The 25,113-nt window shown below is 35.2% G+C and overlaps 1 pseudogene; it reads left to right on the forward strand.

Annotated features, from left to right (window-relative positions):
* Positions 1 to 3,979: 3,979 nt before the first annotated feature.
* Positions 3,980 to 18,110, forward strand: LOC136063415 (putative leucine-rich repeat receptor-like serine/threonine-protein kinase At2g19230; annotated as a pseudogene).
* The last annotated feature ends 7,003 nt before the right edge of the window (positions 18,111 to 25,113 follow it).

Raw genomic sequence — 25,113 nt, forward strand, 5'->3', positions numbered from 1 at the left:
ATTCAGGGGCTGGGTCAAAGTTATGCATTGATGAGGAGTTCAAGCTAGAGCTATATAGTCTGTAATCTAGCAAAGGCTTTCGGTGTATGTATTTTCAATTGGGTTTGTATAGGAAGCTAATAAATCTCCTCATGTGTGGCTACTGGCTAGGTGATCTAGCAAAGGCTGACGTTTTCTTACAGGAGATTTGCCATGGTTCTAACATGGGCTTCTCTTAAGTTCTCTGGTTGGGATTTTTTAGAAAACAACTACAAAACTCAAACAATATTATTAGTTAGGCAACGTTTCAAACATATTGCATTTTTAACAATTCGACTTCAGAGGAGTCGATTTTACTGTTTATATCAATTTTTTGTTGGGTGCGTAGATAAAGAAATCGAGTCCTTTGTAATCAATTTTTACCCATAGAAAACGACTTCACTGGGATCGTCTTCAATACTGAAGACGACCCCAGTGAAGTCGATTTGCCCAAAAAACAACACCACGGTCTGCTATGCGGCGCTAAACTTAGGGCTGCACTTTCCTCTCATCTCCGCCGCCACTCCTCAGCTTTCTCTCTTCCTCTCCGCCGTTTCTCTTCCACGGTCACCGCCACCAAGGACTCCACACAGCAACACCGAAGAGCACGAACCCAGCAAACGAAGAACCCAGCAAACGAACCAGAAGAAATCAAATCCAAAACGGAGTCGTATCCGATCACCTGAAGCTTTCGCCGGGGTTTGGTCAGAATCGGCGCCTGGAGTTTGTTCTTCGTTTGCTGGGTTCGTTCTTTGTTCTTCGTGCTTCGCCATCGGTGTTTGCTACGTTCGTTTGCTCGTTGGTGAAATCGGAGCCTGGGTTCGTCGGGGTTTGGTGAAATCGGCGCTTGCGTTCGTGCTCTTCGGTGTTGCTGGCCTGGGTTCGTCGGCGCCTGCGTTCGTGCTCGTCGGTGTTGCTGGCCTGGGTTCGTCGGTGCCTGCGTTTGTGCTCGTCGGTGTTGCTGGTTCGTTTGCTGGGTTCTTCATTCGCCGTCGGTGTTTGCTGCGTTCATTTGCTCGTTGGTGAAATCGGAGCCTGGGTTCGTCGGGGTTTCGTGAAATCGGCGCCTGGGTTCGTCGGCGCCTGCGTTCGTGCTCGTCGGTGTTGCTGGCCTGGGTTCGTCGGCGCCTGCGTTCGTGTTCGTCGGTGTTGCTGGTTCGTTTGCTGGGTTCTTCATTTGCTGGGTTGTGCTCTTCGGTGGTGGTGGTGAGATTTTGGGCAAATCGACTTCACTGGAGTCGTCTTCAATACAAAGAAAACGACTCCAGTGGAGTCGTTTTCTTTGTATTGTAAAAATTGATTACAAAGGACTTGATTTCTTTATCCACGCACCCAACAAAAAATAGATATGAACAGTAAAATCGACTCTTCTGAAGTCGAATTGTTAAAAATACAATATGTTTGAAATGTTGCCTAACTAATAATATTGTTTGGGTTTTGTAGTTGTTTTCTAAAAAATCCCTCTCTGGTTCGTTAAAAGCTCTACATATTATCAAAAAAAAAAAAAAAAAGTATAGTTTTTCTTTTTGGATTTTTTTGAACGTAGATATGTTTGATTATCGGGAAACTGCAGGAAAAATTAAAAGAAAGTATAAAGAATATGAAAAATTTTGGTTATTTTAATTTTTCCATTTAAATATTGATGTGACATATTAAAATTTTTAACAGTATTATATATTTTCATAAAAGTGATATTAATTTTTTTTAATTTTTCATTAACAAATACTCTAAGAGTATTTATTAACTAGACTTTAAAAAAAATGAGATAAAGTTTTTATTTTTTTTCTTAGGAAGATGCATACTTATTATTGTACCTGACTATCAAAGTCAATGTTTTTGACATTTGTAAGAAACCTTGTCAAGACAAACATTTCTGTTCAAGATATTGCACAATCGATATTGTAATGTTTTTTGTCTAATGGAAAAGCATTGCAATTTCCAAAATGTTCTGAGTAGCAAATTTTTTCAAACATGTTTCCATGTTCAGAACTGTTTTTAAAATTATCTAGGATATTTTAATGTTATTATTTGTTAATTTGTTAGCATGCATACAACGACCCCTATGCACAGCACAGCATTGTGCAGTTAAGATTTATTTCAGAGCTTCATTCACTTATCTTATGATTCTTTTCGTTAATATAGCTGCCCATGTGCATGTTCAATTCATCATTTTTTTTTCCTTGGTCCCTATTGCCTCGGCATTTTAATGTTTCTCAAGCTTTAATACAACTTGTCTGTTCAATTGTATGTCTCTTTGACTAGAGTCACTATGTTCCTCAATCTGTGTAAATTTGTTAAACACAATTAGGCGGTTTAGGAAGTTGTTCTATCAAATGAATAATTAATTCTTATTCACTTGTGTAATAGGCTAGTAGCTTTTAATTAGTAAACACTTAACACTACAATTTTGGTATAAAAAAAAGGTTAACATCTGAATAATTTGAAACTTTAAACAAACCAAAACCAAAGTTTTGGCTTTCACATACATATAAAGTTTTGTCTTAGCATGGGAGTGTTTGTGTGGGTGTGTGTTCCAAACATTTTTATTCTTACTTATTCTCTAGCCATTGGGCAATTATGAAAAAAATAGGCGTTAGGCAATAATTGATAATATAGCCGTTGGGCTTTTAAGGATTATTAGTAACCAATAACTATAGACTATTATCTTCATAAGTAGCCTATATAATACTCATCATAACACATTTTCTGAAGGGTCTTTTTACTACTTTATATTTTAGATATACACAAGTCTACTATCTTTCTCTCTCACATTTTTTTTTTCTATAAGAATATTTGTTCTAAGGAAATGCAATAGAGGGTTGTTCTTAAACCTTTTGCGAGTGGAAGTGCGTACATCACAAAAGTCGACATTATAGTCTAATCTTGGGGGGTTGTTTGGCCAAGAGAACCAATCTCACTAAGTTTTACTTTGGATGACACGAATTAACCTTTAAGGACAATGCTCTTTGCGTGATTTTATAGCACTGTGAGATTATTCCTAATTTTACTTAAATTTATATTATTATTGCTTATATACATTCTTGCTAATTATTTGTGATATTGTTTGTTGTATCAAACTTGTTTATTCACTATTATTTTTCCAACAATCTTAAAGGTTGATTCGGTTTCTCAAAATGGATAAACAAGTTGTTGATTCTCCTAAAGTCATTTTAGAAATTACCAAGCTTGAACCTTTTGATGGAAATAATTTTAAATGTTAGAAAGAAAGGGTTTTGCCCATCTTGGAATTTACTGAAATTGATAGTGTTCTTCATGAACCCAAACCTGATGATCTTGAAAAATTAGCAAAGTGGTTAAAAATAAATAAATTATGTACACATACTATTAAGTATGGTTTAGCTAATAAGTTATTTGATAATTATTATCATTTTACTTGTGCTAAAGATTTATGGGATGAACTCAATGGTCGTTATGGGTTTGAGGATGAGGGTGCTAAAAAATTTGCTACAACTAAATATATGTCTTTTCAAATGTGTGAAGAAAAAACTGTTTCTAGCCAAATTGAAGATTTTCAAAAATTAGTTTCTGACTTAGTCAAAGAGGGTGATAATTTACCCAAAAGGTTTATGGCTCAAGGCCTTGTTTATAAGTTGCCGGACTCTTGGAAAGAGTATAAGCACCGGTATAACCATCATAGAACTTATTTAAATCTTCAAAAAACTATTGTCGATATTCAAATAGAAGAGACTAATAGAATGTCCGAAATTTCTTCTAAGGCTAAGGAATTTATTCCAAGGCTAATATTGTAGAGGGAGGACCCTTTAGACCTCCACAATACAATAAGAAATATGATCCTAAAGGCAAAGGAAAGTTTTATAACAAAAATAACCCAAATCCTCAAATCCAAAAGAAAAATGGTAATTGTTTCAACTGTGGTAAGACAAGCCATTATGCAGCAACTTGTTAAGTGAGAGGCAACTTCAAAAACAATAAAAACAACATGGGCTCAATATCAAACAAAGAAAATGTGGTGGAAACTGAAGAGGTCATTGCAGCAGTGGTGTCCGAGGCACATTTGGTCTCAAGTGTGTAAGGACGGGTAGTAGATTCGGCTTCCACAAGACATATTGGTGCATTCAAAGAGGAGTTTACTTCCTACACTCCAATAGTGGAAGGAATTGAGTTTGTTTATGTTGGGGACAATAGGCCTATACCAGTGAGTGGCAAAGGGAAGGTACTCTTGAAGTTAACTTCTGGTAAAACTCTTTCACTCATCGATGTCCTCCATATACCTCATTTTCGACACAATCTCATCTTGGTACATTTGCTTGGTAAAGCTGGTATTAAAGTTCTATTTGATGGTGGCATAGTTACTTTATCTAAAAATGAAATCTTTGTTGGTAAGGGTTATGATAATGATGGTCTTTTTGTACTTAATGTTGATCAAGTCATTGATGACAATGGTTCATCTTCTTATGCTTACTTGGTTGATTCTATTGATGTGTGGCGTGGTAGACTTGGACATATAAATCTTGGTTACATAAAGAAAATGAAAGAATGTGGAATCATAAACTCACTAAGTGAAGCAAACATGGAAAAATGTGAAATTTGTGCCCAAAATAAAATCATCAAGAAACCTTGTAAATCTGTAACAAGAGAATCCGAACTCCTTAGTTTGGTACATAGTGACTTGGGTGATTTAAAACACACAATGACTAGAGGTGGTAAAAAAATTTATGTAATCTTTGTTGATGACCATTCTAGATTCACTGAACTTTATTTACTAAGAACCAAAGATGAAACTTTGGAAATGTTTATAAAGTATAAAAATGAAGTTGAGAACCAAAAAAATAAAAGGATTAAAAGACTTAGAACTGATAGAGGAGGTGAATATGAGTCTAACTCTTTTAAAGAATTTTGTGAACAAAATAGCATAATTCATGAAATAACTCCTCCTAATTCACCTGAATCTAATGGAATAGCTGAACGGAAAAATAGAACTCTTAAAGAGATGATAAATGCTATGCTTATTAGTTCTGGGTTATCTTCTAATATGTGAGGGGAAGCCATTCTTTCGGCTTGCCATATAAAAAATAAGGTACCTCATAAGAAAACTGGTAAAACTCCTTATGAACTTTGGGAAAGATGTAAGCCTAACTTGGAATACCATAAAGTGTGGGGGTGTTTGGCTAAGGTTATGTTGCCTGAGCCTAAAAAGAGAAAACTTGGTTCTTAAACATGTAATTGTGTGTTTATTGGATATGCTAGCAACAATTCATGTTATAGATTTCTAGTTATCAAGAGTGATATTTTAGAATCTTACATTATTATTGAATTTGAAAATGCTATATTCTTTGAACATTTGTTTCCTTTAAAAAATAAGGAAAAAGTATTGCATGAATCTATTGATACTTCTAATGATCTTGTTGACGATGTGCAAGAATTAAGGAGTAAGCGAGCTACGAAGGAAAAGAGTTACGGTAACAATTTCCTTGCCTATATTGTTGAAGATGAACCTGTAAGTTATTATGATGCAATTAAATCTATTGATGCACCATTTTGGTTGGAAGCTATTAATAGTGAATTAGATTCTATTATGTCTAATCATACTTGGGAATTAGTTGAGCTTTCTCCTAAGGTTAGGCCTATTGGTTGCAAATGGATAATTAAAAGGAAATTAAAACCAGATGGTACAATAGATAAGTATAAAGCACGCTTAGTAGCTAAGGGCTATAAGGAAAAACATAATATTGATTATTTTGATACTTATTCTCCGGTTACTAGAATTGCATTTATAAGAATTTTGTTTGCCATTGCATCTATTCACAAACTTGTTATACATCAAATGGATGTTAAAACTGCTTTTTTAAATGGTGATTAAGAGGAAGAAATTCATATGGAGCAACCCGAGGGCTATGTTGTCCATGGACAAGAACACAAAGTTTGTAAATTGGTTAAATCCTTGTATGGATTAAAACAAGCACCTAGACAATAGCATGAGAAATTTGATAATATGATGCTTACACATAGATATGTGATTAATGGTGTGGATAAATGCTTATATAGTAGGTTTTATAATAATAAATGTGTCATTATTTGTTTATATGTTGATGACTTGCTTATATTTGAAACTAGCCATAATGTTGTGCATGATACTAAAAGTTTTCTTGCCTCTAAATTTGATATGAAAGATTTAGGCAAGGCAAATGTTATTTTGGGCATTAAGATCCCTAGGGACAATGATTGCATTTAGGAATGGCAACGGGTCGGGTTTTTACATATCCGAACTCGACCTGCGGGTCTAGACCCGTGACCCAGACCCGGTCCGATTATTAATCGAATTTTTTCCTGAGGCCCAAACCCACCCCGCGGGGCCCCACGGGCCCTATTTAGCCCGCGGCCCAAATTGTGGCCAAACCAAAAAAAATTTGTGTATGAAGCCCAAATTCATTTTTGTCTCCCATCTCCGTTTAGGCATTGCATTTACAACAAACACAAAATACACAATTTCTTCCATAATATATTACAGTTACACCACAAAGTCTCAAAATTTCAAGTCTTTAAACTACAATAACTAGAAGTAGCACAACCCATCTGTTGAAGTCCATAGTTTAAGTAGAAAACACCAAACAAAAAAATTGAAACAAACATATCATATTCTTAGAGACTCATATTAAAAAAAAAAATTAGAGAAGTAGAGAATAGATCAGCGGTGAGAGCTTGGGCCGGTGATGAGATTGAGAGTGAGTGAGAACTTGGACCGACGGTGGTGAATGCTTGGAACGGCGATGAGAAGCTGAGATCTTGGGCAGCGCTGCTTGGGTGGCGTTGCTTGAAAGTGAGTGAGAGTGTGAGATCGTATGAGCTGAGATTGAGAGAAAGAGAGAAAACAACCTGATCGGAGGTGCACGTGATGGCTAGTGGTGATAGAGATCAGAGGTTGGGGAGAACAGAGTGATGCGATGAGAGTGAGGGAATGAGAGTAGCCGAGTGGGAGAGGAGAGTGATGTAAGTGTAAGAGAGTTGGCGGCTGAGTGAAATGGGATTAAGGGAGTAGGGCTTTTTTTTTAGTTATATATATATATATATATAGATGGGGTATTTTGGTATTTTACCCTTAAATGGGTCGGGTCTAGGCCCGGGTCCGGGTTCGGGCCGGGTATGGACAAAACCCGGACCCGACCCGGATCTACTTCGGGTTTTTTTTAAACCCATACCCGACCCTATAATTTATCGGGTCGAGTATCCACGGGTCGGATATAAATTCCCATTCCTAATTGCATTATACTATCACAATCTCATTATGTGGAGAAAATTCTTTAAAAATTTGAACATTTTGATATGTCACCTATGTCTACTCCATATGACTCAAAGGTGCGCTCGGTTAAAAATCGTGGTGATAGTGTTTCACAAGATAAATATACACAAATTATTGGTAGTTTAATGTTTTTGATAAATTATACTTGTCCTGATATTGCATATGTTGTTGGTAGATTGAGTAGATACACTCATAATCCTAGTATTGAGCATTGTGATGCAACATCTAAATTATTGAGATATTTAAAGGGGGCTTTTGATTTTGGTTTGTCATATTGTGGCTATCCTACTGTTTTAGAAGGATATTGTGATGCTAACTAGATCTCTGATACAGATGAGGTGAAGCCCACTAGTGGATATATGTTTACACTAGTTGGAGGGGCTGTCTCTTGGAAGTCAACCAAGTAGACTTGCACAGTGAGATCCACCATGGAGGCAGAGTTAGTGGCCTTAGAGAAGGCTAGGTCCAAAGTCAAATGGCTTAGAAGTTTATTAATTGATATACCTTTTTTACTAACTCTATTGCTTCTGTTTGTATTCATTGTGATTAACAGGCTGCCATAGCATGTGCTAAGAACAAAATTTATAATGGAAAAAGTCGACATATCCGATTGAGGCACAATATTGTGAGGTAGCTTATTGGTAATGATGTTATGTCCTTGGACTTTGTGAGGTCAGAAAAGAACTTGGCCAATCCTTTGACCAAACCACTCGCAAAAAGGCTGGTAAGTGAGACATCTAGGGGGATTGGACTGATACCCAAGTTGTGACACTATGACTAATGTCCAACCTCTATAATGGGTGATTCCATGTAAGGGATTAAATGGGTAGAGGTCATTAATGGTCCAGGTGGGCACTATCATTTATTATGTGTTTTTCGCTATCTTGTTAAGGAGATTAGCGATGAGTCCATCCCTATGATATGAGACAGTGCTAAGTTGTAGAATTTGGTGAGGATGAGCTTAGGCTCTTAATAGATCCATATCCCTACCTATTGGGGTGGTGTGTATCTGCACGCACTCCTGATGGATGCCACCAATTAAGTTACAGATTGTTGGAGATTGAGTTTTAGGCTCTTAATGGATCCATACTCCCTACTTGTTGGGATGGGGTGTTCTGCATGCACTCCTGATGGATGCCACCTATGTGTGAATGGAAGTTGTGCCACTTCCTATGAGATTTTTGGGTAAGTCTTTAGAGCTCTCATGAAACCTAGTGGCGCATGGCCTAGATAAGGCCCCAACCCACTTAAGAACAACCTTGATAAAGAAAGTTATGTGGGTGGTAAGTTTGGTTTACTAATAGCTTGGTTAAAAGAGTTTTAACTCCACCATTGTCTTTTAGTTCCTACTTATTTATCCTATGTATGGTTAAAACCTTCTGATACCATATTGATGCATGCTTTCTTTAGTTGCGTGCCTTTCCTATTTGTGTTTGTAACATGTGGGGGATCGTTGGTGTGGGTGTGTATTCCAAACACTTTTATTTTTATTTATTTTCTAGCCGTTGAAAATTTATGAGTAAAATAGTCATTGGGCAATTATGAGGAAAATATTCGTTAGGTAATTATTGATAATATAGCCGTTGGGCTTTTAAGGGTTATTAGTAACCAATAACTATAGACTATTATCTTTATAAATAGCCTATATAATACTCATCATAACTGTTGGGAAATTTAGACCCCAATTGATAGAATTAACAAGTTTTAAACCAAAATTGTTAATTAGATTTATTATGAATAAACCTTATTAAAATAAACAAACATCAATATCATGCACAGCGGAAAAGTAAATAAGACAAGATATGATGACCCTGAAAAACGAATGAAACAAACTAGTTTCATAGTAAAAAACCTGGGGGGGAAACTTTCCTAAAAAGTAATCCACTATAGTAAAGAGAAATTTTAGATCTAGTACAAAATCTTTGTCCCTAGACTCTACAATGCCTGTAGATGAACTCACAGTAGAAACCTTCTACCGCTTTAGAACCTCTGAACTCTTCAATATATGAATGCCACTCTTTGATGCACGAATCCCAATACGTGACTAACCAATTGCACAGATCCCAGTATGCGACTTAATCACCAACTAGAAGAAGATTGTTGGCAGCAAAGTTCTTCACTTCATCAACAATGAAGATTAAGAAGCACTTGGTTACAAAACCCTAAGGCGCAAAGACGCAGTAGCTTCTTTCAAAGAGAATAAGGCTTCAGTCACATTTTGCATATGTTCTCCTTATATTCTCTTATGTGACAGCCTCTAAAATAAGCCCTATATAGGTTTAGGGTTGTGAGAAAAGAAACTCTATATATACATGTTAGCATGAGCTAAAAATCAGGTTTGAAAATCTGAATTCCAATAACCTCGATCGATCGGGAGGTGTCAAAGAGGTGTCGAGCTTTAAACTTCGACAGATACAGCTATTGAGAAGTTTCGAGGAGCTGTCAAGGAGACAGGAGCTTTCTCAATTGATCCACCAGCTATCGAAAAGTGTCGAGATTGTGATAACATTCAACTGAAGAGCTCGATAGATAGCCTAGCTGTCAAGAGGTGTTGAGCTATCTGTCCGCAAGTGTCGAGCTATCTATCCAGCTTTAGTGAACAACTTTTCTTCACTTGTTTCTTGGTCCAATCTTTATGGCTTTAATACTAGACTTGAACAATATGTTTATTTGAAGTATTAAACACATCTTATATCTATCAAAATACAAGTAAAGTGCGTTTTGTCAAAGGATTAGTCAATTACATAAAAAAAATGACATATGTTCTTAATAAGTGAACCACATATATCTTAACAATAACGTATTTTCTAAAAGGTCTTTTTACTACTTTATATTTTAGATATACACAAGTCTACTATCTTTCTCTCTCACATATTTTTTTCTACAAGAATATTTGTTCTAAGAAAAGGCAATATAGAGGGTTCTTCTTAAACCTTTTGTGAGTGGAAGTGCGCACATTATAAAGGTCGACGCTATAGTCTAATCCTAGGGAGTTGTTTGGCCAAGAGAACCAATCATACCAAGTTTTACTTTGGATGGCACAAATCAACCTTTAAAGACAACGTTCTTTGCATGATTCTATAGCACTGTAAGATTGTTCCTAATTTTACTTAAATTTATATTATTATTGCTTATTTATATTCTTGCTAATTATTTGGGATATTGTTTATTGTATCAAAATTGTTTATTCACTATTATTTTTCCAACAGGGAGTTCACAAGGCCATAAAAACGTAGGTGTTGCAACTTGCAACAACATTGACTCACTCAAGCTTGGAGCTTAAGCTAGTTGAAAATTTGTCTTAGGAATTTTGGTTATTTTATCACTGAAAAACATAGGGTGTTCTGAAACTCATTGGTACCTTATTTGTGGAGACTATATAGATTGCTGATGTGTAATTAACTCCGTCTTTCTTTTTCAAAATTTCAAGGTTTCATTACCATTGATTGTGGCAGCAATGAAGATTACATTGATGAGGAAACCAGCATCCCTTACATATCAGATAAAGGGTTGATAGACACTGGAATAGTTAAGACGGTATCCTCTGATTCACTTGCAAATCTTCAACGGTATGTCAAGAACTTGAGAAGTTTTCCCCAGGGAACAAGGAATTGTTACACCCTGAGGCCAGAGCAAGGCAAAAACAATAATTATTTGATCAGGGCAACATTCGTTTATGGGAATTACGATGGTGAAAACCAGATACCGGTATTCAACCTACATCTTGGGGTTAATGAATGGACAACAGTGAATTTAACAAATGCTGGTCCATATGGTTTCTATTATGACGTTATTCATGTCCCCTTGACGGATTACATAGATGTGTGTCTAATAAACACTGGCCGTGGGGTACCCTTCGTTTCAGCATTGGAACTGCGGCATTTGGAAAATTCCATTATCAAACTCAAGGCAGAGCACTTACAAAAATATGGGGATATGACATTGGCAGGAACAGTTCTGATATAAGCGTAAGGTGAATCTTTTATACCTTCCTGAGCTAGAAACAAATTAATTCAACAATTTTCTGGATCTCATATTTGCTTCGTGTTAATTTTTCATTTTTCATTTATTTTTACAACGGAACTTTTGTCTATCGCTGAATATTCATCTTCAAAGGCATGGTTAGAACTTATTCCATTGCATACATAGAAAATTATTGCATGCCTTCCATTTTATGATCTTTCACATCACTCAGAATTATCATATTTCTGTTATATGTTCTCAAACTTATATCTTAAGAAAAGTCTGAACACCATTGTAACTATCGAATTACCCACGCACAAAAAAGTGAGCTCAGCTCCCTGATGCATTTCATAAATTTTTTCCATAGTGACAATATTTTAAGTTTCTAGTTACCTTGTTCATGTTCATCAACTGCAAAGTTGTTCCAGTGTCATCCATAACATGAATATGATCTCTCTCTCTTTTCAATTAGGTATCCAAATGATGCCTATGATCGTATTTGGAATCCTGTACTATTCGATTGGATCCAAATTACCACAGACTCAACCATATATAGCAAGAGCAGCGAGAATCCTTATAATATACCAGATGTAGTATTGAGGACTGCCGCGAAAACACAGAACTCAAGCATACCCTTGAGCTTCTCCGGGAGTCCACCAGATTCTATTTCAAAATGCTATGTCTACTTTCACTTTGCTGAGATTGAGAAGCTTAAAGCTGGCCAGCAGAGGGAACTGAAAATTAATTTAAATGGCGAGCGCTACCTGACAGAATCTGTTAAACTGGATTATCTAAAACCACAAACCATAGTCCAAAATGATCCTCCAGTTAGTGGAAAGCAGATTTACTTTTCAATATCTGCAGCAGAGGGAACTACACTTCCTCCAATCCTCAATGCTGTTGAGATTGTTGTGTTCAAAGAGCTCCCAAATAAACCAACTTCCATAGATGATGGTAATGCTTTCTTCTCTTGTATATCTTCCTTGCATGGATTATGCTTAGTTTTCTGCTAACTTATATGAATAAGAGATACTTCAACTGCTGATACAATTAGACTTCAGAATATTGGTGATAATCCTTCCAATAATTAAAAAGAGGTAGCTTTTTTTAAATGGAACATACCAAGAATAGGAAGGCTTGATGAATAGCTTTGCTCCATCAAGAAGAGACTGCCATATGAGCCTCTTTTCATTGCCAATAGGAAATGAAATTTTTTTAGTGTAGTTTAAGTTGAAAAATCCTTGTCATGCAACTTTTATCAGAACCACCACAACTTTCAGGCCATGTAAATTTTTTTTTCATCTATCAATGAAATCTGTGTTAATCCCTTCTCGAAAAAAAAAAATAAAAAATAAAATAAAATAAAATTCTTCATGCCAACATAGAATAGGGTCATACAAGTTCTTTAATTTACTGCAAAAGAAATTGTCAAATTATTTCACAGATTTGATGAAACAGCGTGGTATCATGACTTGCCTTGTTGCTGGCCACCATAGAATTCCAATTATTGGTAGTTCACTTTAAACATCATATATGCTGCACTGTGGGAATTCATCATCATAGCAAAGGCATCTATGTTCAACTTCTGCAAATGTTGGATCTAATTGTCACTTTTCATCTTTCTATATGATTTTCACGAATTCTCCTGACTTTCATTGCCACTTTCTTATTGAATAAAAAAATTATAGTTGAAGCTATCATGGACATCAAGAAACTTTACAATGTGACTAGAAACTGGCAAGGCGATCCATGTGTCCCAAGTAAATACTCATGGGATGGTTTGAACTGCAGTGACGACAATCATCCAAGGATCATCTCTCGGTGAGTGCACTTTCAAACCATCAAAACTTTTGTTGACACATGCTGTGATATTTCAACCAATATATCATCTAATAGGGAAAACTCCACCTCAAACTGGAGGATCACATAAAATGGACCCTGATATTAACTGATATGAAAATATGATGCACCATATTAGGAAATTTTACTATGGAACAAACTCCTTTCAAATGCAATAAAAAAATGATCTGTCATGCCTTCTCATATTTGATTGAATTTATTTAATTTTGATGGAATGTTCAAACATAGCACCTCTCCAAAAATGAGAAATTATTTTTTGGAACTGTAAACTATCTTTCAAACAATGACACAACTCTTCCATCTTTCATAATGACAAGCAGGAACTTGAGCTCAAGCAATTTGACAGGGGAGATTGCAACTTCATTCTCCAATCTCAAAGCAATTCAGTCCTTGTGAGTCTTAATTTGAATTGTGATTGATTTTTAACTTTCGGTAACTATAAAATAGTCCTAGCTAGACACTGGCAAGTCAACCAACACCATCTGCTAGGTTGAGATTACCAATCGGCAGATGGATGATGGATCCTTTAATTGCCAAAGGTGTCAATGCTTGGAGAGTGTATATGTGGGATTTAATCCCAGGAATTTTTAATTGAAAAATGCTATACGGAAGTCCTGCAGTTTCATATCAAGATTCAAATAGAAAACAATTGTTTAGCTTAACATATGTGGATATGTTATTCTCAAAATCTTGCTAACTCCTGTTTCAGGGATTTATCATACAATGACTTAACCGGGCTACTGCCAGAATTTTTGTCAGAACTGCCGAATTTGAACATCCTGTAAGTTGTTGAGCTTTGATCTTGGTATTGCAAACCTAACTTTTGGGGGAGGAAATTGAGGTGATCTGCATAACAATATCTTTGCAGTAATGTAAGTGGGAACAACCTCATAGGTTCAGTTCCTGAGGCTCTTCTGCAGAAGTTTAGGAGTGGGAAATTGGTCTTGAGGTTAGCTTATCTTCCATTCTCCAATATTTTATGTACCTAGTAATTCTAATTTCATACTTTATAACTGCTTTTAATACAGCCAAAGCTAGAAAAAAAGTAAATGTTGTTCACTGATATGGACAATCAGATGTCATTTATATTTCAAACATCAATTTGTATTGCATGATGACTGCACCATCTATTTATGTAGATTATGTTTAAGGGCTTACTTACCATGGCTTATTACCTTGATGCATTTTATGCAATTGTTGGCGAAAATCCAGATCTTTGTCTGTCAGTTCCATGCAAGAGAAAGAAGAAAAAGGAGTTCGTTGTTCCAATTGTTGCATCGTCTGTAGCAGTAGTCATGGTCCTTCTTTTCATCTTTAGTGCTCTGGTTATCTATAAGAGGAAAAGAAAAGGAGGTACTTCTTTCTTTATTTTCTTTGTAGTTGTTATGACAATTCACTGAAGCGAGGTCGTCTACAAGTGATGTAGCACCCAATCCCCACTAGTCGTATTTTTCCTGTGATATACCAAGGGCTTTAAGAAAGTTGTGAAAGATAAGTATAGAAATTGAAAATAATAAAGTGAATCAAAAATAAGATTTCACCCATGGCCATTGTCGCAAACCACACAATCAAGACAGAAAATTATGCAATTGATCAACAATTTTGAATACATCCATGTACCATTCAACATGTGAGCAAGTGGTAACTGCACTCATTCTCTTCATGCAATTCTTGGGTATGAGTCCTGCTTGGGTCACGTTTGACTTGTCCTGTACCTAACTTCATGGTTTTAAGTAGGATGTATTTTTCTCAGGATTGGCATGCGGGGACTGTGTGGCAGAACCTTTTTTTACTCAATCAAAGAAAAAACATTAATAACAGTAATAATTACACTCATGGGAAAGTTGGCATGACTTCAAATAGTCATATAAGATCTCCATATACACAAAAAGAAGCCACAACTCCACCAAGGTCCTACATTTACTTCGACACACCAGATCCATACTTATAGCCACCTAGTATTGCCAAAAAAATGAATTAGGTAAATAACAATCCAACTACCATGCAACAGAGTCAGTGAATATCAACCATAGTCTCCATGGAGTTCACTGTTATATAGAAATGAGAACATTATTACCCTCTATACACCAGAACCATGTCATCCTGATCCCCTGCTGTATTGTAAAAGCACCTGTTCCAGTCATCTTCAATTCATGATATACAGAATGAGAAAGCCAGCAATCTTATATTAGGGAGATCACTTCATACAATCTTGAGCCCATGCTGACCTTATAAATTTGGACAACTCATCCTGAAGTGCAAAACATAGATGAGAATGAAATCCAGGACTTCCTTTAGCTTTACCCATAGACGGCTAAAATGTTCTTTGTGGCCCAAGGCCATGAGTTTATTTGCATTTCCTGTCCGGGATTATAGGCTCTGGATTTAACCTACTGTGTGAGATGAAATCAATTTGAGGACACAAAAATGAGAGATTTAGAACATAAACGATACATATTCCCACAAAACCCTCTTTAACATTTTTTAATAGATTGTGCATATTACAATTGTGAAAATCTTCCTTCTTGTAGATATGGTTACCAAATCCAACTTCAAATCAAAGAATCAACAGTACAGCTACTCAGAGGTTGTGAGCATAACTAGTAACTTCAGAACCATCATTGGAGGAGGAGGATTTGGAAAAGTGTACCTTGGCAAATTGAAAGATGAAACTCAAGTTGCTGTTAAGTTGCTTTCTGCTTCATCAAACCAAGGACATAAGGAATTTCGAGCAGAGGTTAGATTGGACATTGCAGCCAATATTTTTAACTACTTGAATATTTAATTTTAAATAGAAACTGTAATTACATAGTCATGCAGCTATAAGTTTTTCATCCAAATAAATTGGAGTGTTGGTTTGAAATACAGGCACAACTTTTAATGATAGTTCATCATAGAAACTTGGTTTCTCTTGTTGGATACTGTGATGAGGGTGTGAAAAAGGCACTCATATATGAGTACATGGCTAATGGCAATCTGCTCCAAAATTTATCAGGTATTTAGTTATTTACCATTTACCATTTGTGTCCAAAGGCTCTTCATCATATGACCCTTTATAAGTTATTTTTGTCAAATCAAAAGCAAGATTTAGTATAGGGCAAGACTTGGATAGAGCACTATAACTACATTTGGTTGGCTTCAAGTAAGATCAGGGCACCTAACAGGTGCAGCTCATACGAGAAAAGTGTCAAGTATTTCCCAGTGGGCAGTCCCATTTTGCCTGCTCTTATAATGAAACACAACGACCACGGCCTATGAAACTGTATTCAACTTTTTTCCCATAGTGAAGCAACTATGGTACTATCTAAGAATATTAGAATGTGGAGAGGCTGGAAAATAAAAGGATGAAAGGACTGGGAACTATCCAGAGGCCCAGCTAATCTTTTCATGATACACTGATTCAAAACAAAAGAACAGTTGAAACAAACCAATAAGGGGAGGGAGAGGTGCCAACTAATCAATCTAATCTTCATATAACTGAAGTGCTATTGCTATTTCATACAATTAGGATTAGCTGATTAGGAATGCGTAGTTTGACTAACAGCTCACAAATTTTTTCAATTTTCTTTGCATGATAGCAAAATCAGAGCTATTTTTGATAACATCCCAGCTAAAAGATAAATTGATATGTTTTGGCTGCAGTGACGAATACAAGTGTCTTAACTTGGAATGAGAGAATTCATATTGCAGTAGATGCAGCACATGGTTTGCAAACAAATCAATTACATGATTATTCATCTTCAATATTTTTTGATTTGATTTGATTTTTTTTTTTTTTTTAAATTTGAATAAGTTTAAATGGTTTTTTGGTGGAGTTGCAGGGTTGGAGTATCTACATAATGGTTGCAAGCCACCTATAATCCATTGAGATTTGAAACCTTCCAACATTTTATTGAATGAACACATGCAGGCCAAGATAGCTAATTTTGGGCTGTCTAGAGCCTTTGCAACTGAAAATGACTCTCATGTGTCAACTCACCCAACTGGTACATTGGGATACCTTGATCCTGAGTAAGTGTCTTCTGATTTGATATGCATTTTAAAAAAAAATAATTAAAAATTAAAAATTGGAGCAAGAGTTATTCAAGTCTCATGTACATATGTTTAAACGGAATCCGCTACACACTAAAGATCACAGCATTGGCTCTTAAGCTCCCAATGCGTTTAAAACCTATCAATTTTACGAATTTCTTTTAATTGCACAGAATTGGTGAAATTTTGTGGTTTTTAAGTACATACTATAAAAATTTGGATGCCCGTTTCACGTTCTTCACTAGTGGAAGTTATCAAAAGCATAAGAGTGCCAACAAATACTATTTAAAGCTCTAGCAATTAATCATTTAAATACTGAGTTCGACTTGGATATAATGGAAGCAATTACTAGAAAAATTATATCAATCTAAGAGTTACTACTTTCTCAAAAAAAAAAAATCTAGGAGTTTCTAGCATTGATCTATCCTTTTGTGTTTTATGTGCAGATTTCAATCATCTGGAAACTTTAATAAGAAAAGCGATGTCTATAGCTTTGGGATTATTTTGTTTGAGCTAATCACTGGCCGCACTGCAATAGTAAGAGGCCCTGTGAAAAACAATCACATACTTGACTGGGATAATCCTTTGATTGAAAGGGGTGATGTTCAAGACATTGTTGATCCAAGATTAGAAGGAGAATTCAACACCAATTCTACCTAGAAAGCAATAGAGATAGTCATGTCATGCATACCGTCATATACTATCCAAAGGCCAGACATGAGTCATGTGTTAGCAGAACTTGAGGAATGTTTGGCTTTGGAAATGGATCATGGAAGAACTCAAAGGATAGCAAATGAGGGCAATTTAACAACCTCAAGCATTCCATTCAAAATGACTCATTTGGAGTATGAATCAGATGTTGTGCCCCGTATTAGGTAGTTATCAAACAAATAATTAGTCATAAATGTTCCTTATATGCTATACAATGAGTAGGGTTGTTTGTTTTTTTTTTTTTTTTTTTTTTTTTTTTTAATTTATTAAAAGGAACAAAGAACAATAAGAGAAGTTTGTATTACACTAGCATTTGATGAACTTCTTATATCCATGTTACATATTTGTCTTTCTATTTCAAATTTTCAATTAAAGTATGAGTGTGTATTATAAGGTATCTCTATAGCTTCTTTTTATTGATAATTCAATATTTAAGCTGACTTTGAAGTTTACATCATGTCCTAAAATAATGAGCCTATCACCCTTATAACCGTGGGGATTGTTAAATTGCAATCATTGTACGCGCTTATTTGCAATGTAGAATAATTTACAGTATATTTTTATAAATTTTCATAATAAATATATTTTCAAACTAAATGTTTTGGTCAGTAGCTGTTAGAGTGCATAGGACTTTTTTCTAGGATGAACCTGCCCACAACATAATAGATTCAATTCCAGTATACTATTAAAGATAGTGATGGGGGAGAAGCAAGAAGATTTTTATTTAGTATTATTAATGTTTGTAAGTCAATTGTATTTTTATGTTCTGTGTCCTAGTAGTTTATTAGGCTATTGCACTTCTAATTAATTGTCTCAATCCTTTAGAAGTATATATGATTAGTTGTATCTACTTCGTATTTGAAAACTTGAATACATACTTTTGAGTCTTTGACCTTGCTTACTAGCTCATTGAAATGTCCTACCACTTGATTGAATTAGTTTTCAATTACTCTTCATACTTTGCAAAGTAACAATTCTTCGTCGCTAATTTGTAAAATAACTTGGATCCATTTATGTCAAGATTGATTAATTCTATGCTGGGAGACTTTGTGATGCTGGGCTGTTTGGTATGGCATTTTAGGCAACAGTTTTCAGTTTTTAAACAACATTACACATATTTCCACACACTTTCTCACCTACACGTATTTCCAAAAAATACAAATAACGTTACCAAACGACTCTCCTTTGACACCATGATGGTGGTGTTCTACACTTCTACTACTCTTTGATCCAAATAAGTGTTGCTAGATTATCTTATTTCATATACGTTACAACTAGAAATATAGGTACAGTCAACAAAAAGATTTGGCAATTTTTGAGTAGCAACAACCAAAATTCAACCATATAACTTGAACTAAACTCATAAATATTTATATAAATATAATAAGCTCTAGGTCCATACCTAAGGCCCTATCTATAGGTCTCGTGGCCCCAAAATTGTAGAACGATAACTCTTTAGAGTTACACATTTTCTAAATCATTATATTTAACTTTTAAGTAGATCTAACAGCCAAAAAAGACACTCATTAATGGTAATATTCTAATTAAAATCTCATTAATTATCCCTTATTTATTACATTCTATACCTATCTTTGAACCTAAAAAAATGTATACATCTCTCTCCTTCTCCCCAACTACACGTTTCTCTCTTTCTTTCTCCTCCACTGCTCTTCCACCTCCACGGCCAAGTTGCCGGCAGATGGGAAAAAAAAAAAGCCACAGCCGTTGGTTGCACAATGGGATTTCTGATCACCACGATTGACAAACAAATTTTGAAGGTGGAAGAGATTCTGACGATTTGAGAAAATTGGTGTTTGAGGTTATAGATGCATACTTTATGTTATTATTAGAAGTTCTTGTATGAATTTGAATTAAATGTGAACTGGGTACCTTTGATGATATCGAATTGTATTCTCAACGAGCTAGAAAAATTGAATTTGCTTGTGTGCTACTGCTATGCAACCGATTGTTTATTGGGAAGCAATTATATGTTGTGAGGTTTAGTTATCAAAGGTGGGAAAAAGGTGTAAAGTTGTGAGGGTTTAGATGGAAAAAAGGCACGAAAAAAAAAAAGGAAGGGTGAAGGTACCAATTTTTTTCATTTCCATTCATTTCAAACATAAGAATAGAATGTTTTTGATGATCAATGATGACTGGTTGTGGTATTGGCATTAGTACTGATTATCTTCAAAATTTTGTAGTGGATAAAATTTGTTTGTCAATCGTGGTGATCAGAAATCGTGGGGATCAAAATCTCTTCCACCTTCAAAATTTGTTTGTCAATCGTGGAGATCAGAAATCCCATTGTGCAACCAGCGGCTGTGGCTTCTTCTTTTTTTTCTCATCTACCGGCAACTTGGCCATGGAGGTGGAAGAGCAGTGGAGGAGAAAGAAAGAGAGAGAAACATGTAGTTGAGGAGAAGGAGAGAGATGAATACTTTTTTTTAGGTTTAGAGATAGGTATGGAATGTAATAAATAAGGGATAATTAATGAGATCCTAATTAGAATATTACCATTAATGAGTGTCTTTTTTGAAATCTAATGGTTTAGAAAAGATGTAACTCTAAAGAGTTACAGCAGGTGTAACTCTCTCTCTCTCTCTCTCTCTCTATATATATATATATATATGTAGACTGAAGTTATAAACAATAGACATTAGACACACACAACTAATGTAAGATAAATATTCATTTTTTCTTTGTGTGTGTTCTAATAAATATTAATGTTTACTCAAAAAAAAAAAAAAAAAAACTTGTAAGAGAGATGTTAATAAAACTTAAATACTATGACTCAATAATTTAACAATTTTGCCCGGCCATTGCGCTTGGAACTTGGAAGAAATGTCTTATTCAAAGAAACAAAAATATGTTAGAGAATAGGCGCTTAAGGCATAGCGGCCCACAAGGCTGGGAGTAATGAATACGAAGGGAATAATGCATGAAATTCAAGGTGAGACCGTAATCATTATTCAAAATGTTGTGTAATTACCTTAAATTCAAGGTGGACACTGGACACTATCTTTCTCCGGTATAAATTCTTCTTTTAATTTTTAATTTTTTATCCTTTTTTATTTATTTTTTATGTACATTTTTAAAGGATTTTGTTCGAACACTACTTAGGAAATACTTTATAAATTTTTCTATGGAAAAAGAAATAAAAATAACAGAACAGTATTTTATATTTATCATAAAAGTTGTATCAAAATATTTTTAAAATAGTTTATTTATTAATGCCCTAAGGGCACTTATTAAGCGAAAGTCTTAGTTTTTATCTACAAGTCTACTTAATCCAATTTTCAACAAATAAATAAATAAACTAAAAAAAAAAAAAAAAACCTACATTTAGAGACACTTTAGATGTGAGGCCGTAGAAAAGTTAGGTAACATAAGTCTTTGTTGTTGAATGTGACATTCTATATAATGGTTATATACAGCATCTCCCTCACAGGATGGACCCCCACAAATATATGGTCCACCTTTGTATAAGAGAAATGTTTTGTTTTATCTAACCATTATACATTTTATTGCTATTTGCTAGCCCTTAGAGCATTCTTATCAGCTCTCTCATAAAAAATGTCATTTTGACATACCAAAAACCTACTTTATTATTTTAGCACATCATTTTACAATAGACCATTTATCAGATGTTCTATTCTTTCATTCTAAACATTAAAATAATTTATACAACACATTTAAATAATATATTTACTCAAAACCCAACAATATACAGACACATAGCCCCATGGCAGTCACCACCAACCAAGAACCAAGAACCACCGCTACAACCACCGCCACAACAACAACCACCACTACAACCACCGCCACAAACTACAACCACAATCACCGGTCCTCGAACAAATTCCAAATCCAAAAACCTCAACAAAAGAGGAAAAAAAAAAAAAAACTCAAAACCTTCAACAAAACCCACCATACACAGCACAGCCCGCCACCACCACTCACAGGTACAACCGCACCACCAACAAAAATCCACTAGCCACCACCACCACCCAATACTACTTAAAAAAAATCCCCAAAATCAACACAAAACTATCCCAAAAAAAAGAGCTTGAAAAAGAACCAACTCACCCATAATCACAATCACATGGAATCCACAACCGAACGAAAAAAAAAAAAAAAAAAAAAAAAAAAAAAAAAAAAAAAAAAAAGAGAGAGAGGGATCAGAATCAGAGATCTCCACAGCGACGGCCGATCTCAATGGCAACAGCCTATGGCTTGTTTGGAAGTTTAGAGAGGGAGGAGAGTAGAGGGAGTAGAGGGAAGGGGAGTAGTGGAGAGGAGAGTAGAGGAGAATGATTCACCTCCACCTTATTTGGATGTTTTTAAAATTAGTAAGAGGGAAGAGAGTAATTAACCCTTCCCCTTGTGTAATTTTGTTAATATAATAAGGGTAAATTAGGTAATTTACTTGGTCAATAGTTTATGTATTCTACTCCCCCTCCAAATCTCTCCAATTTGGGGGAATTAAAATTAGGGGGCTAGAGGGAGTCCAAACCCTCCAAACTCCTCCCATCATTCTTTTAAAAACTTCCAAACAAGGTAATTGCATTACTCTCCCTCCCTCTACTCTACTCCCCTCCTTTTTTAAACATCCAAACATGCCACTAGGCGGAGGAAAAAAAAAAGACAGAGAGGGAGAGTGACAGGGGGAAAAAAAGAGATAGAGAAGGCACAGAGAAAGTGACAGAAAAGAAAAAAGGGGGAAAAAAGAAAAGAAAAAGGGAGAGGTGGAGGTTCTGGAGAAAGAAAGAAGAAAGAAAAGAAAAAAAAAAAAAAGGAAGAGAGGTGAAAACTGAGAGGATGAAGTGAGGCGGAGAAAGAAAGAAGAAAAAGAAAGAGAGAGAAGAAAGAGTCATAAATGAAGAGAGAGAAATGGAATAAAAAAGTTTTTTTTTATAGCACATCTATCTGTACCGTTCCAAAGATGGAACGGTATTGTTCACGTGTGTCAAAATTTATAGGATATAGAACACCTCATGAGAAGGGTTTTTTGGTGTTTGGTGTGCCAAATGCCAAATATTTGGCATTTGGCACACCTGATGCGAATGCTCTCAGTAGTATAATACATCTTCCTTCTTATCAGTAGGCATAATATGACAAAAATATATCAGCATAAGCCATGCCAGAGAATCGATTTTGGTTCTGAGAGCATGGCTACTGAGGGGGAGATACACAATAGAAGGGAATTGTTAAAAAGGTGAAAAAAAAGTAATTACACTTATAAGTTTGAATAGTTGTCATTTAAGATTATTATAGTGTGGCAGATTGAACCTAAGATCTCTAAATTTAGGTCATACCCTAGAGAAATGAGCCTACTATTGAAGTAGCTCATGAGGTAATTCATTAATCATTTTGATTTGATTAAATAAATATAATATTCTTTAAATAATTTTTTTATGTTTTAAAGGGATTTAATGGATATAGGAGAAGAGATAAATTAATTATTATATAAATTAACAATTACAACTGTCTTTTATTAATTTTAAAATTATAATTTTGAAACTATTTTTTTAATATATTAGAAGCCCTTTTTTTAATTCTAAAACAAAACAACACTAGAACCCCTCTCAAACACACTTTATGTTCCAAAAGTGCTGGTTTAGTGGCCATAAGTTTTTAAAACAATTATAAAATCTCTTCTATTTTAGAACGACCTTAAATTGATATATTGCCTAAAACACCCAAATTAAGTCGAAATTGTTGAAAGAAGCAATATTGCTGGTTTAATGGGTAAGGCAAATAGGCAACTGCCTAAGGCCCTCAAAGTTTTATCAATAGAGATATTCATGTATCAATTAAAGTGTTAATTAAGCCCCAAATATTTGCAAATATGTAAAATGTAGTTTTTTTTAATCAAAGAAAAACCAGTTTAAGAAAAATCTTTTCATTGGATGTGGTAATGATTGTTCGTTTTTCTCAGTTTTAGAGTGTAGAATGTTGGAAAATCTAGTTTTGTATCTCATACAAAACACACAGCGGAAGCAACAAATATAGATCTATTTCATTCATGATTGATAACATGCACTATGTAAATTTCAGAATTTAAGAACAAGATAGCGTACCTTGGTGTAGTGAAATTCAAAACAAAAGATTATAAGTTCTTGGGAACACTTTTAATCTTCACTCCAATTCCACTTTACGCCCAAGAAGTATGGTCTCTCAATCAGTTTCCAAGGGAGAATAATCGAGTGGCTTCACTCACACATACACACCATTTCACAATGATGTCTCTCTTTTTTCTAATAAAAAAGTATGTATATTTCTCCCTTTATATTTAACTGATTATCTAATTGGGTTGGCCTATGAGCCTTTCCAATTGGGTTTTGTGTGTGGCTTGGAGTGGGACCAAAATGGACTAATAAGACACTAGCTCCAATGGCCTTGGGCTTTTCTGTCAACTCTTGACAAGTCCAAAGTTACCATTAACTATATTTAATCAGTGGCAATGCCACATACAAGTCAGGGTGTTCCCAGGAACACCCTGACCTGAAAAAAATTAAAAAAAAAAATATTTATATTTAATCCATATTAGGAACACCCTCAATCAAAAAATTTGGAACACCCTCAAATTAAAAAAAAAAAAAAAAATTTGTTCTACTTTCAAGCAAAAAAAAAAAAAAAAAAAAAATTGTAACAAAGCTAAGCCCACTGCCCACGGCAAGCCCAACATAATACGGAGGTAGCAACCCATGGATTCTCACTCAAAAAAAAAAAAAAAAAAAAAAAAAAAAAAAAAAACCAGTACAGAGCAAATTAGAAATCAAACTCACGGTCATGTCTTGGCAGAGAATCAGAAATCAGAAATCAAACCCCAATACAGTCTACAAACCAAACCCCATTACCCAATACTACAATACAGAGGAGATTATCAAAAAAAAAAAAAAAAAAAAACCTCAATACAGAGCAAAGTGCTAACCAAACCCTAGAGCAAACCAAACCCACGGTGAGACGGTCACGTCGCTTGCAGGCACAGCTCGCTCGTCTCTCGTCGTCGTCGTAGCTCGATCGTCGTCCTTGTCTAGTCGCCATCGCTCGTCGCTCGTCGCTTGCCAGTTGCCCCTCGTGGCAGATCGACATCGTAGATCGAACTTCGAAGATCGCAGATCAATCTCGGCGACTCGGCTGCTCTGGTGCTCAGCCTCAAGGTATTTCTCTCTCTTTTTCTCTCTGTTCTTATCTCTCCTCTCTCTCTCTCTCTCTCTCTCTGAAAAATAGAAAATACTGTTTTTAGA

The sequence above is a fragment of the Quercus suber genome, unplaced genomic scaffold (assembly GCF_002906115.3).
Source record: "Quercus suber isolate HL8 unplaced genomic scaffold, Cork oak 2.0 scaffold_524, whole genome shotgun sequence".
Classification (NCBI taxonomy): domain Eukaryota; kingdom Viridiplantae; phylum Streptophyta; class Magnoliopsida; order Fagales; family Fagaceae; genus Quercus; species Quercus suber.